The 13,853-nt window shown below is 52.0% G+C and overlaps 2 long non-coding RNA genes across 2 annotated transcripts; both read left to right on the plus strand.

The window, feature by feature from the left end:
- The first annotated feature begins 912 nt into the window (after positions 1–912).
- Positions 913–4,044, plus strand: LOC138925214 (uncharacterized). Its single transcript, XR_011441132.1, has 3 exons — positions 913–1,075; positions 1,380–1,654; positions 1,742–4,044. It is a non-coding gene; the product is annotated as an uncharacterized lncRNA (long non-coding RNA).
- Positions 4,045–6,930: 2,886 nt separating this feature from the next.
- On the plus strand, positions 6,931–13,225 carry LOC138925215 (uncharacterized). The gene is made up of 5 exons (XR_011441133.1): positions 6,931–7,074; positions 8,122–8,405; positions 8,806–8,946; positions 9,738–9,882; positions 10,264–13,225. It is a non-coding gene; the product is annotated as an uncharacterized lncRNA (long non-coding RNA).
- The last annotated feature ends 628 nt before the right edge of the window (positions 13,226–13,853 follow it).

A 13,853-nucleotide genomic window follows, 5' to 3' on the forward strand; every position in this document is an offset into this window, starting at 1 on the left:
TAAAGCCAAATGCACATCTCTGGTCTGCTTGAGCGAGGCACTGGAAGCCCTCCCCGAGGAGGAAATGCTGCCTGGATGGTGATTTCAAAGACAGGACTGGGGTGGGGGCGGGGGCGTGTTACCAGAGACATTCTCATGTGCCTGGAACCGAATTTCTTTGAAAGGCCTCCTTTGGGTTATTATGGGGAATTGCATGCACTTTGATGAAGCTTTTCATTTGTGCATATTACTAGGGCTACTAATTTGTAATCAACTAAGAAAGTCCCCAACGTGCCTGAGTCCCCAAGAAGCCCCGCCCCCATGCGCTGCTGGCCTCCTCTACCGGAAGGCTCCGGTTTCACATGTGCGGGCAGAGTTGACATTTCCAAAACCTGGGAGAGGGACTGTTTATCAGCACATCATCAGTGTCGCCTTGAATTGGTTGCGATTTGCAATTGCTGCTCCGAGTACTTTTTAATTATGAATTACTGTTAGTGTAGCTTTATCATGATCAGTTGACTTTGTTGTGGGTTGCTTGGCTAACACTACAGAATATACTGAAGCTTATTTGCATGAACAGTATTGTGGGGCTGTAATTTTCCAATAACCAGACTCTAAGCCATGTATACACTGTGGTTCAAATATGAACCATCCGTTCTCCAGTGCTAGAGCAATGTATACATAATCCACTCCCCGACAATTATCACAAATTTATTTTTCCGCTGGAAAATGAGACTAGATAGAGCCAGTAGGTCAAAGCAGTTTTGCTCAAGTGTGAGCTGGTCAAAAATAATTTGAGATTCACTGCCTTTAATACAGCCCCACCTCAAGAACCTCCCCACATAAAACATCCAAGATATGCAAGAGAAATAAGTCCCAAAACCCTCACTAATGCTAATATTGATGCAATCTCCCCCCATAAAATTCACTTAGGTCTATTGGAAAATTCAAGAGAGTTGCTGCGGATACTGAGAACAAGAAAACTGCATTGAAATGCAAATACTGGGTAATAGGTGGACTCACTCACCTGCTAAGGGGCTGAAGTCTACACACCAGCTTCCCAATGCTTGCAAATTCAGGTCTCCGCAAAAGACAGGTTAGTATGTAAGAGCTGCTCGCAGCCGTAACTACAGTCACGTGCCACATAACGACGTTTTGGTCAGTGACGGACGGTGTCCCATAAGATGAGTATCATAAAGACTAGGTGTGTAGTAGGCTTTACCATCTAGGTTTGTGTAAGTATATTCTATGATGTTCACATAACAACGAAATCACCTAATGATGCATTTCTCAGAATGTATCCTTGTCATTAGGTGACACATGGCTGGACAAAGATTCTATCTGCAAACACAAAGTTTTGACTGTTTTTTCCCTCTTTTCCCTGAAAAATATAAATCCAGGCTAACTTTGAAATTTGCTCCTGCCCCCTGCTTTACTGCAGTGGTGGTTGCACAGAGAATACGTGCCTGTGTGCTCTTGACAACGGCAAGGCAACCGTGAGGGGGGTCAGCGCAGGATGGGCGGCCCCCACACCAAGCCTGACAACCTTCCCAGGTCGGAAGCCACCAGTGAAGCATCTCTTAAGTACATTCTGCAGAACGTTAGGTAAAAAAACTTCACATTCAAATAAGTTTGAGAGACATGAAGCTAAAGAAGATTAATCTCGCTTTCTTAGGTTCGGTTTTATCTTTTGCTTTGTTTTTGTTTTCTATTTGGAGCCCATCTCAGAGTTTCTTACACTAATGCATTATCCCTCTCTAAGGGGAGACAGAAGAGGGCACGTCCCGATGGTGTTTGAGCACGGGACCTATTTACCCCCTGAGACATTTGCAGGATGCAGACTCTGTGGAACTCGTCCACCCATTTAACCATTTGGCCATATGGTCCACGAGGATGTGCCGAGCATCTACAATGTGTCAGGGGTACTGTGTCCAGTGGCGAGTGAGCTCACAGTATAATGGGAGAGATGCCTGAAAAATAATCACAAATCGATGGTACTTACAAATTGTGATCACCGCTGTGAAGGAAAGTACAAAAAACTATAAAAGAGGTCTCACTTCGATTCTGAGGTCAAGAGAGTTCTCTGGCCAAGTGACGTTTTAAAGTGACACACGAATCGTCAAGCTACTCAAGTGAAGAGCTTGCTGTTCAAGGGAACAGCACAGGTGGGGATCCCGAGCCGGGAGACTCAGCTCCCTGGAGGAATTGGCAGAAAGCCGGGATGGCTATTGTACAAAGAGTGAGGAGGAAGAAGATGTGTCCCATCAGAGGATTGCAGGTTTTATCATAAGAAAAATGGGAAGCAATTTTTGTTAGGCCTTTTGGCCACCAAGTGGGAAAACTTCGGGGAAAGATACGTTGGCGGTATGGCGGTCTGAGGCTGCCGTTTCCCACCTACACCTCATGGTCATGGGTAGAGAGCAAAGAGGTTAGGAGAGGAGATAGAGCCTCTGGCCGCCCCTGCCGCACTCCTCAATCTGGCCCCAAGCACGAGCTGGAAGCCTAGGTGTGCTGTTCTAAGGCAGCACCTGCTGCGTGGTCCTAATACTCCATCACTGGGGCTGCTGAGAGGGCAGGAGCTCCTAGAGCATCCCCAGCCTCTCCACATTTTGGTCCTCTGCGAAGTGCTAAGGGACCGGCAGACTGGATGAGGCTGCTTATGAGAAGCAAAGGAAGGAAGAGGACTACCAGACGGAAAGCTGATCCCTGGGGACCAGTGCCTCCAACCTTCTCACCACGGAGGACTGCTGCTGTTTTATCCCTGTGTGGATTCGGCGGGGGGGGGGGGGAAGCGGGGGATGCTGTCATCCAGCCTGTGTCAGGGCAAGGCGTAGGCTTCCTGGAGGCAAAATAATAATTTCATTTTCCCAGTCCATATTAATCAGCATGAATTAGTATTGTTACAATGCTTACCACGTTAGATAAAGCCTACCAAAAGTGAGCCCCTTATGCTTCACAGTTAGTGTCTTGTGAAACATATTCTTAGGAAGGTATAGTATTTTCACTGGGAGTTTTGAAATACAAGAAATATCCTTGGAAACCTCTGCTTGGGAGGTCCCGGGTTGGAGACCAGTCCAGCGGGTGTCTGCCCCAGAATGTCTCTTCTCCTTAGCCGGCGCCCGAGACCTGAGCGGTGTCTCGTCTCGCCTGACTCCCTGGGCCTTCTGCACACACATGGGCACTAGCTTTGATGCTGGCATTTAAAAGGGCACTTAGAAAATTCTGAGACGCCCCAATGATTAAGATAAATGATGTTTTATCAGCGAAACAGACTTTTCATTTCTTGTTATCGATTTTCATGTTTTCACATCTTCAGATGCAATTTGTTAGCCCAGGGCGGCATTCCAAGACACACAAATGTCATTAAGTGAACCACTTTAAAGGGTGCCATGTTTTATTGAGGCGGACAGGACAATAGATAAATATTTAATCTGTTGCATGTTTGTTCGGTATGGGAGCGAGGGTTGGGGCTGCCTGACTCTCGGGCTCTTATATGTCTTCCTGGAAACCCTGACAATGGCCTCACCACTCGCCTGTAGACACAGTGCCTGCCCTAGGCAAACATTTGCCGGCGTTTCTGAACAGCAGCCCCTGGAAGCCTGCTTTCATTCGAGCTTCACAGCTTACCCCATCTTCCCTTATTTGTCATGACATGGGAGACTGTAAACTCTCATGGAACTGGGGACACATTTGGCTTCAAATAATGGACAATGAGATGGTGACCATGCACTAAGCTAGGTTATCAAGGCCATGGACCCCCCATCTCTTCTCTCTCCTGAGTCTCAGGTTGATGCCGTGTACTCACAGGGTAGTTGCATTCTCTGTGCTACACTGGAGCCTGCGCTTGCTGCGTCGTTGGTTCTCCCAGCTAATTCCCATAATGTCCTATTATCCTACATTGGAATTGCGTGCTGTCCAGATCCATGACCAAGTCTGTCCTTGCCTGTGAGAGACCAAGCTCACCAGTAGCCACCCTAATCAAGGGATCTGCCAGATTGCTTTAGTTTTTAAAATTCACCCATCCACACGTCTTCATTTTGGGATTAAATGGCTTTCTGACCTGCATGCCTTCCGTGTGATTTGTCAATAAGATCCAGAGCTTTCTCTCCTGTTCCTTTCATGAGGATTCTAATCCCTGCATGAACTGTGGCCTGAGTCTGGCCTAGCATTGATGACTGGGATGCTTAACACCATGGGACAAGAAGAATCGCTGTCGGCTCCCTGGGTGGGTCCCAAACTGCGCATGAGCAGAATGCAATCAAGTCAGGGAATACTTGTGGAATGGCTGTTCTGGGTTCCACCCCTTTCTGTACACAAACTGGGATCAGAAAATGCAGGGTCCCTTCCCAAATGGATTCCTCCATCCTGATGGAGGTGACAGATGCAGCTCATTTGAAATAACTCAATGACATGATGAGATAGCGCTAAATCTTTTCAGGGTCCCCAGTTAGATTCTCCCAGATAATACCCCAGCCGCCAGGTAGTCTTTAGGGGCGTTTGCCCCTAGGATCAGCAATTTCATGTTCTGTACAGATTTACTGCTACAAAAACCACACAACTCACCCTAAAACCAAATGGAGACCTAGGGTCATTTTTCTAAAGTCTTACTTGTTGCTAGAAAATCACTGTCCCTATTCCACAGATTCCAAATAGCCAGCCAGGACCCCAAAGTCCAGCCTGGGCTCCTCTGCCAACCGTTTTGACTCTGTTCTCACACTCCGAGGTTCCTTGCCTCTCCAAACTCACCCTTTGGTCAGTCCCACCGACCACTAGTAGGCATCTCTACTCTTGTTCCCCAGCACAGAATTGCTACCAAAAATCACAGAATGGACATGCACCAGCTGGCTGCCCAGTCATCCTTCAGCTGCCACTGGGTGCTCCCTGGCTTCTGAGAGTCCCTCTCATCTCTCATGGATTGCCTCCAGCCCCCGTAAGCTTATTCCCTACCTTCTCCCCATGGCCTCCTCTCACTTTCTCCCCACTTATGTCTTCACCACTTCTTTCACCATGAAATCAAAGCTGTTGCTTCTTGATCTTTCCACAGCATCTCAACATCTCTTCTCCCTGCCTCTCTTCACTTCTTCCCACCTCAATTCCCAGGCTGCCCCTTCCTCCACCTGCCTCCTCCAGGATGGGCTCCCTCATCCTCCTACAAACTCCAGCTTCCCTCCCCCTCTAGTATCTTGATTTTCACTCCAAACCACGCAGATCTCTAGGATGAAAAAGACTCGCACTTGAGCTGGTTCTTCCTGCAATTCCATCCTCTGTCCTGTTTCCATTTTTCCTTAAGACACTCTCCTGCAGGTGTCTTACTGATCCATGCTGATTCCTCCCTTTCTCCTTTCTTTCATGGACCCATAAAATCCACCTCTAGTTTTCCAGAAGCTGAACTTACTCTGAGTGGCCAGCTCTCCATTCACTGGGCTGATCCTGCTCCCTATTTCCCTGGCTTTGCAGCCTCTGACCTTGCTGTGCATCACCTCCTTCTGGGAACTTGGCTGCCAGGGTTTCAGAGACACCACATTCTTCTGCTTCTCTCCCACCCTCTGGCTGCTGCTCTGTTTGCTCCTAGGTGCGCTCTTTTCCTCTCCTCAGCTCCCAAACGCGAGTGCTCCCTGGGGACGTCCTCCATACTCTCCTTACATCATTCCCTGGCTCCCACTGTGGCCTGCTCTCCCTCCAGCCCCCGGATCTCACCCATCCAGTTGAGCATGTCCAGCTTCACAACATGTCCTCGTGAATGGGCTACCCCAAGGCCAACTCGGCACACCCCAAACTGAATTCTTATCCTCCCCATACCTGCTCCTTCTTTAGACATCCTTTGTCTCTTCTAGAGGCGCTATCTGCTTCCCAGAACCCTGGCTCTCAGACACACAGGGAGCTCTGAATTTTCTGCCCACCTCCCACCCCCCACCCACTCCCATCAGTTTCTATTGATTGCTTCTTCACTGACAATATGTTTTGTATTGATCCCCTCCTCTTCGGGCCCCCAATTATTCCCTAATTTAGGGCTCATCCTCTCCTGCCTGATATTGCGATGGCCTCTTACTAAATTTCCCTTCGAGCTGCTCCATCCCGCACATGTTCGCTGCTTAAATGTCTTGAAACACGGCTCAGATAATGTCACGCCCTTCGTATAGTGTGCACTTTGTACAAAAATCTCATTTAATCCACTCAACAACCCTATGAGGTAGGTACTATTTTCATCCTCATTTTTCAGATGGAAAAATGAAGGCACAGAGAGATCTAGTGACTTGATACAGGTCACACGCCTCGTATGTGACAGAGCTGGGCTTTGAGCCTGGGCAGCCTGACTCCAGAGTTCAGGTTCTAACCTCTTAACCTCAGGACGCCTTCCTCAGAACCTTCAGTGGCTTCCACTGTCCCCAGACCAGAATCCCTTTGCCTGCTCCACGCTTCTGGACTCCAGTTCCGTGCTGCCTGACCAGTCACTGACTCTGCGTCCAGACAGACCCATCAGTTTGCCACAGAACCCTTGTTTCCTGCCAGCAGCTGTTCTCCTTTGCTTTGTTTTTAAGTGGAATTCCTGAAACAACCAGGCTCTGACTGATAAGGTTGTCACTCACTCATTTATTCTGCATTTGTTCCGTAAATATTTAAGCATTGCCGGTGGTGCCAGAGCCTGTGCTAGGTACAGGAGAATACCGCAGAGAAAGGACATACCGGCCCTCATCCTCATGGGTGTACGCTCTAGTGACTTCCAAGCCCTGCCACTTCCCTCTGACCCCTAATTCATACCCCACACGGGGCTGGGCTGCCTCTCCTCCCCGCTTCTCCTCTGTCTCACCCCCTCCAACCACGATCCCTGCTAGGACCCTACTGATCCCCTTGTCTCTGGGATCAGAGCCCCTTTGGTTGTGTCATATGTAACCTGTGCTTTGCCAAAGTTAAGGGCGTTGCCAGGGGACAGATGCTCTCTCTTTCGCTCAGCTCCCAGCCCTTTTCTGCTCAGGAGGCCGTGATCCAGTGATGAGCTCCAGGGGTAAAGGAAGGACTTTCGACAAACTCTTGTTGGACTGCAGCCATGTGCCAGGCACAGGGTTGGCGCCTACAGACATCTCAGCAACCTCTCAGGTAGGTGCTGTTGTTGTCCCTATTTTAAGAAGAGAAAACAGAGGTTTGCAGAGGGTCACCAGCTGGGACTCAAACGCAGCTCTGTTGACTCTGAAGTCTTCCTTCTCTCCACGGTCCCCTGCTGCCTCCATGTTCCTATAATCCTGGCTACCCCAGGCCACTTGAGCTGGAGAGGGGGGTCAAGAGCAATGTCAGTGGGGTGTGGATCAGTGTTCCTTCTCACATTTTAAATCCTGTGTTTCTGTTTGACTTTGTTTCACATATTTAGTTAGTTAGTTGATTGGCAGGGGGGCATGGTTGGGCTTTCTTTAACTGGTGGCAGGAAACTCTGAAATTGAGTGAAGAAAGTTTTAACAAGACTCCAAAGCATTCTTTGGAGGGTATGTTCTATGTCTTTCCTGCCAAACACTTGGTTATTTGGGGTGCTCTGGGAAGGGGCCCAGGTATGAACACCTGAAGGAAGCTCACTTCCTCGCCAGCAAAGAGATGGCCTGTCAATGCCCCGGAGTGGGGATTCGAGGGGCCGTCTGGCTTTGGGCAGAAAGCAGGAGACAGGCTGAGCACAAGGCCTGTGGCTGGAGCAAGGGAAAGGGCCCGGGCCTGGGCAGGCCAGGCGTGGGGCAGCTGAGCACTGCTGGGCCCAGGGAGAGCAGCCAGAACTGCCGAGGGCTCACAGGCGAGGCTCCCACAGGCTGGACACAGTTCAAGCCAGTAAATGGGGAGGGAGTGGGGGTAAGGACTGCAGCAGGTAGGGCTGAGCCCCGGCAGTCCACAAGGCTTGAGACGAGGGAGGTGGCACCGGTCGCAGAAGGCGCTGACCAGACCACCTTTTGAGTCCCAGTGGGCAACTGCGGTGCAGAGCAGGGGCCGAGGCAGGAGCTCAGGCCTCGGAGCTGGACAAGAGAGCCACAAAGAGGGCGCCGCCATCAGAGTGCTGGGTCCTCCAGCTGGACTCTGGGTCCTTCATAAGAAACCTTCCCAGGGCTGCTGAGCTGCTGTCTGCCCGCGAACCCTACGCCCACCCTCTCCTCTTCCTCCCCTACCTAGCCCCCCACAACCCGCCACTGCCCCGCCAGCCAGGGGGTTGGCTCCTGCATCTGCAGCTCGGAACACCAGTGGACCCAGCAGTGGGGAGCTGAAGAAACACGATGACAGCAGTCCTGGCTCACAGTGTAGGCCCAGCCCAGCTGCCCTGCTGAGAGCACACTGCTCTGTTGTCATGGCCTGTGCCCATGTGTGAACAGACTCCATCGAAAGTCCCTGCTTCCTCCATCCACGACCCAGGATTACTCACACTGGCCTCTGCATCAATGCTGTTTGAAAAGTTAAAGGTGACGCATGGGTGCATATTCACAATAACTCTGTGAGATGATATTTCAAAATAGATTTCCAGGGGAAAAAAGCAAGCAAGCCGCACACAGCAACAATGTTCTTCTCTTAGGTTTTCCCAATGTGTCAGGGGGTCAAGTGACACTGACCCAGCGTAGAGGAAGAGGGCACAAGAACATTTTCTAGGTATAGCCAGAACCCCTGAAAACTTCTATTTAGAGCAAAGGACCTGGGTTCAAGGCCTGGCACTTGTGAGCTGTGTATTATTGGGCAAGTCACTTTACCTCTCTGAGCCTGTTTCTTTGTCCGTAGTGAGATGTAAGGGGGGCTTGTCACGTGTTCAGTATTGGGCTTGGTTCTGCTTGCCTGACTCAGAACGTGTCTCCCACCTCCCATCTTCAGGCCTCCCTTCTGAAGCTGTGCTCCGACTATGATAGGAACCATCACAGACAGAGCAGGACCGTCCTATAAGCCAGTGCTTGTCAAGCAGACTGAATGAGAGCATGACTGTGGACATTTGGCGAAGCCAAAACTCCACGGCAGGTGTGAGTTCTTACTGCTATTGTTATTCTTTCAAGCACAAGACCAAGGCTGGCAAATAGCAGCATGCTCCCTCTGCTCATCGCATACCATGGCAGATGTCACTAATCAATCCAGAACTCTTCCTCCTTAGACTGACTACTGATGTCTGCAGTGGAGCGGGAGGGAGGCAGGAACATAGAGAGGAAAGCTATTTGCCCTGTGGCACTGCACAGAATTTATAGCTTAAGGTACCAATACAAGGCTCCACGTAAGTGCCTGAATGCTCCTCACTGGCCCTGTTTGGGTCAGATGGCCCATCCTGGGCCAACTCACTGCAACTGGGGGTAGGGGCAGGCAGCAGAATTTATAAGAAGATAGTAGCTACCATTCAAACTCAAGAGAAGGAAACATCCACTAGAAGGATGTTGTTCTGCTTGGGTAGTCCTATCGGTTCTTTAGAAAAGGCACTCCCCTAGGTCCTGAGGGTAGTACCAAAACACGTGAGAGATGAGCAAACAAACCCAGAGTCATGTGGTGTGGCCAGGATGGCCCTCTAGAAAGGCCTAGAACCGTGGACTCCAGCCTCTGTGCCTTTCCCCTCTGGGCAGGCCACAGGGTCTCCAAAACCCCTGCCTTACCCAGAGGCCCACAGACCCAGCGCCAGAGGGCTGCCCTACAAAGTGAGGCCCAGGGAGCCCTCGGCCAGGTTCTCAGAGCTGAGAAGCCACCAAAATGAAATCCAGAAGGCTCTTTAGAGAAGCCTGCAGTTTGGGAACAATCCCGCTAAGTCATAAATGCTTCGAATTCCTCAGCCTTTGCCGTCAGAATTTCTGGCAGCCCCGGGCAGAGGGCAAGCATCCACGGACAGACACCAGTTCTCCTCTGCTGGGGAAGGCCAGGCCAGAACCAAGGCCAAGAAGCCAGCAGACCAAATCCCATCTCCAGAAAAGTCCAGAGGTGAGAAGGGCTTTTGCTGTGGACACTGCAGCACCCACCCAGATCCCCCTTGGGACCCAGCCACTCATTCCTCCCCTCTCCTGCCTTCCCCCCATCAGCTGCCTCCCACTCGGCCATCGGCCTCAGTTAAGAAAGCTGCTGGGTCCAAGCCCACGTGCCCTCCCTCCCCTGGAGACCCAATGACTGGTGATGTGGACGCAAAGGCCGGTACCTTGCTTCCACCCAGGACATCTCTGAAGGGCTGTCACAGCCTTGGAGGTGTGGGTGAGAGTGCTGAGGCCGCTATTCAGCCCCCTCACAGTTCAGCATGTCTCCCAGTCACTCCTGCTCCCTCATGGCGATGTCCCTCGCAGTTGTTGGTCCCGTAATCTGTGCTCCCAGCAGGTGCATCTTGTTCCCTCCCGGGTGTTCCTGCCATCATGCTCCTGTATGCCTCGTGCTGGCAAACCTCCATCTCAGAGCCCGCTTCCCAGGACCCGACCTGCGGCAGCTTGGGAAGAAAAAGAAGACTTGTGGGGTCCAGCTGCTCAGAGCACCGAGAAATCATCTCCAGCCCCACTGTCTCACAGGTGCAAACAGCCTGCCCAAGGTCGCAGAGCCAAGAGGTGGCAAAGCTGGCCCCGGGGTCCTTTGATGCCATTACCCTCCACCTCCATGGGACCATATCAATACTGCTGACATGTTTGAACACCTGCTTTGTATAGAAGCATTTCCCCTAATCGTCACAACAACTCTGTGAGGGGGTGTAATTAGCTTCACATTTTACAGATGTCATAAATGAGTTGCCCAAGATTGCAAGCTTGGAAGTAATCAAGGCCAATTCCATCACAGGTCTGGAGTGACTGTGTGACTCTGGAGCCCGTCTTCTTTGCACTAGCCACATCGCCTCATTTGGGGAAAATGGGGTCTTCGGATTGTTCATGCCACATACGAGACCCACGCGGGTCCTGTCCCCTGTGACCTCTGGGAAAGGGTCCCCTGGGGAGGCCCTTGTTGAAGAGGTGTGTGCTCCCAGGCCTCAGCGGGCCCTGGCCCCAGGGTGGCCCATGGGTAGAGTTGCTCCTTTTGAAGATCAAGTTCCCACTCGTTCCTCAGAGCAGCCCTTTGGGCTGGCATTCCATCCAGGGATGCCAGAGGTCGAAGAGTCAGGATTTAAACCAGATGCCCTGCTGCTCCCCAGGGATGTCCTCAAAGGTGACAGAAGTGTGTCACACTCATGCTCTATACACTAGACTGAGTCAGAATTGTCATGACTCAAGATGGCGGTCGTTGAGGAGGCAAGAGGAGCTTCCCAGGATGACGTACAACAGGGGAGAGACGGATATAAAAGCGTCATGGTACACCAGCCAGGAGAGAGAAGGGAAGCAGGAAAGGGAAATGGGCAGAAAACCAGGGGGGGCCAGTCTCCGAGTCCCTGTGGGCCCCCTGCCCTGCTCACACCTCTGCACACACACCCCTGGACCCTGTGCACCCACCCCTGCAAGTTCAGCCTCCTTCAGGCCCTGAGCCCACGGGGGCACCCTCAGGGCCCCGGTGGCATGAAGTTTACTCAGGCCTAGTGGATGGGGCTTAAGAGGCTGTGGATCTGAGCAGTGACCTCTCGCTGTTCCCCCAACACACCTGCATGTCTGCCTCTATTTCCTTGCCTAGCCCTCTTATTTCCCAAGGGAATTATTGCTGACCATGAGTCCAACCACTGGCTTTGGTCCTCCTCAAAGGGATAGAGTTCCCAGAACTCAGTCATTGTTGACGATGGCAGAGGGCTGGGGTCAGTAGCCCAACCATGGAGCATGGTCAAAGGGTGACACTACATGGCTTTGGAAGCTCAGACAAGATTTAGCTGGGGATGGACCTGAGAAGAAACAGTCCATAGGCAGACATGGTATCCAATATCCAGCATCGGCCAGAGGGGGGTGGTTAGGCCACCTGCCCAGCTAGTGACCAGGGGCTTGGCTGATTCGAAGCTTCAAGGAAACCCCTGGAGCCCAGGGCTGAGGCCGAGGCCAAGGCCAGAAAAGGCCTCAAGGGCTGGGCTCTGACCCCTAGGCTGAATGCCTGAGCTGCATCTGGGTCAGCAACGATAGCCCTGGAGCTGGGGCCAGCCGGGGTATTCATACCTTCAGTAATGTTTGCCTGAGAAGAGCCAAGAGAAATCAGTCTCTGAAGGCGACCCAGGGTGGGCGGTGGGGTACCCCAGGAAAGATGTGTACCCCAGGAATACGGGCGAGAGAAGCTGTAAGGTGCTCGGTCTTGGAGCATCCCTGCTGGAGAGCAGGGCCGGCCCAGGTAGCACCGCGAGGTGCATCATCGGACAAAGAGTCCTAAGACCTGTGTTCAAGAACCAGCTCCACCCCTAAGTTGCTGAGAGACCTTGGGCAAGTGGCTTCACCTCTGTCTCAGGTGGTCCCTGCAGGAAGTGGACGGACCACTCAGAAGGAGTGAGGAAGATTAACAATGGGACCGTCAGTGAGAACTTAATGAGGGGGCTATCTTCACAGTTGGGGTGGGGCTGAGGGAAGCAATGAAGCGCTGGAGACCAGCAGCACTGGGCAACGGGTCCCACGCCAGGGGCAGGAGCGGAGGGCACTCACCGGCCCCAGCAAGATCTTAGGCACAAGAAAAGGCCTCTGGATGCATGGGAGCTGTGGCTTTCAGTGGAAGAGTCTATCCCCAAGGCCTCCTGAGGCCCGGCAGGGATGGAGCAGGAGTGAACACCCCTACCTTCTCCCCCCGCCCTCAAGTCTCCTGTTGGTGCCTCCCAGTGGAAAGCCAGAGGCCAAGGGAGCCCAGCTGTTGCAGTGTCCTGGGGCACAGAGAAGGGTGGAGAAAGTCTGCAAGCAGGCCTGGAGGGGCAGAGAACATCCAGCACACCCTTTCTGAAAACATTTCCTCATCCAAAAAAGGAGAACACAACCTCTGTCCTGCTAACCTCCAAGGAGGCCGTGAGGCTCGCCCAGGAGGTCCAAGCTGTTGGGAAGGGGGCTGGGGGACTTCCAAGGTCCCTCTCAGTTCTCAGAGCCTGGGATTCTCAGCAAATAAAATCTAGACAGCAGGACTGAGCAGGGCGCCGGGGACAGAGACAAAAGTCTGGGGAAGCTCGCAGAGCCAGCTGGAGACACAGCAGAGTTCGAGGTTGAGTTTGAGTTCCAAAGTGGCCCCCACAGTCAGAACCAACTTCCTCTGGGGACAATGGCTGGACGTGGGTGTGCTGGGAAGGCCCCGGTTCAAATTCTGGCTTGGCCACTTATTAGCTGTGTAAGGAAAGGGACCAGATCCTTCTGTCTTACTATGCTGAACTGTAAAAACGCAAATAAACTTTCACAGGCTTGTTATAAGGATTAAATTGAGAGAGATGATGTGTCACTGTGCCTGGCGTACAGGACATTCCCATTAAGTAGGAGATTTTCCTTTCCTTTCTTAGGGACACAGGACAGGGAAGGACGACACGGACTTAGTGAGAAGTGGTGAGAATAAAATTGAGAAAACAAGCGGGCTCGGTGTCTCAGGAGGCGGGATACCTATGAAACTGTCCCCCTAAGGGTTGGGGAAGGCCCACGAGAACCCAGAAATGCTGTAGGACAAGTAACATGAGACCACAGAGTGACCCGCTGTGAATGTCCAGAGATGACTCAGCCTCGGGGCAGAACTGGCTGTTTGTGGTCCAAAGCACGTACCAGCCAAAGCCCCAGGTCCCCCTGACAGCTGACTCATCAAGTCTTGGTCAACGCATACCTCTCCAAAGGGCATTCAGGGATCCAGGTGCCCTGGTGGTTGGAACAGGCGTGTAGGGAAAACCCTGAGCGTGTGCTCTCCTCTGGGAGGGGGCTGGCCCCTTGCTAGTTGCATGAGAGATGGGAATTGGGTACTGAGGAAGAAGCCCTGGACCCAGAGCCAGCAGTTCTGCATCCAGTCCCAGCTCTGCCACTAGTTGCAGCTTCTCCTCGAGTCTCCTTCTCTCATCTGCAGAACAG

The sequence above is a fragment of the Equus caballus genome, chromosome 7 (assembly GCF_041296265.1).
Source record: "Equus caballus isolate H_3958 breed thoroughbred chromosome 7, TB-T2T, whole genome shotgun sequence".
NCBI lineage: Eukaryota > Metazoa > Chordata > Mammalia > Perissodactyla > Equidae > Equus > Equus caballus.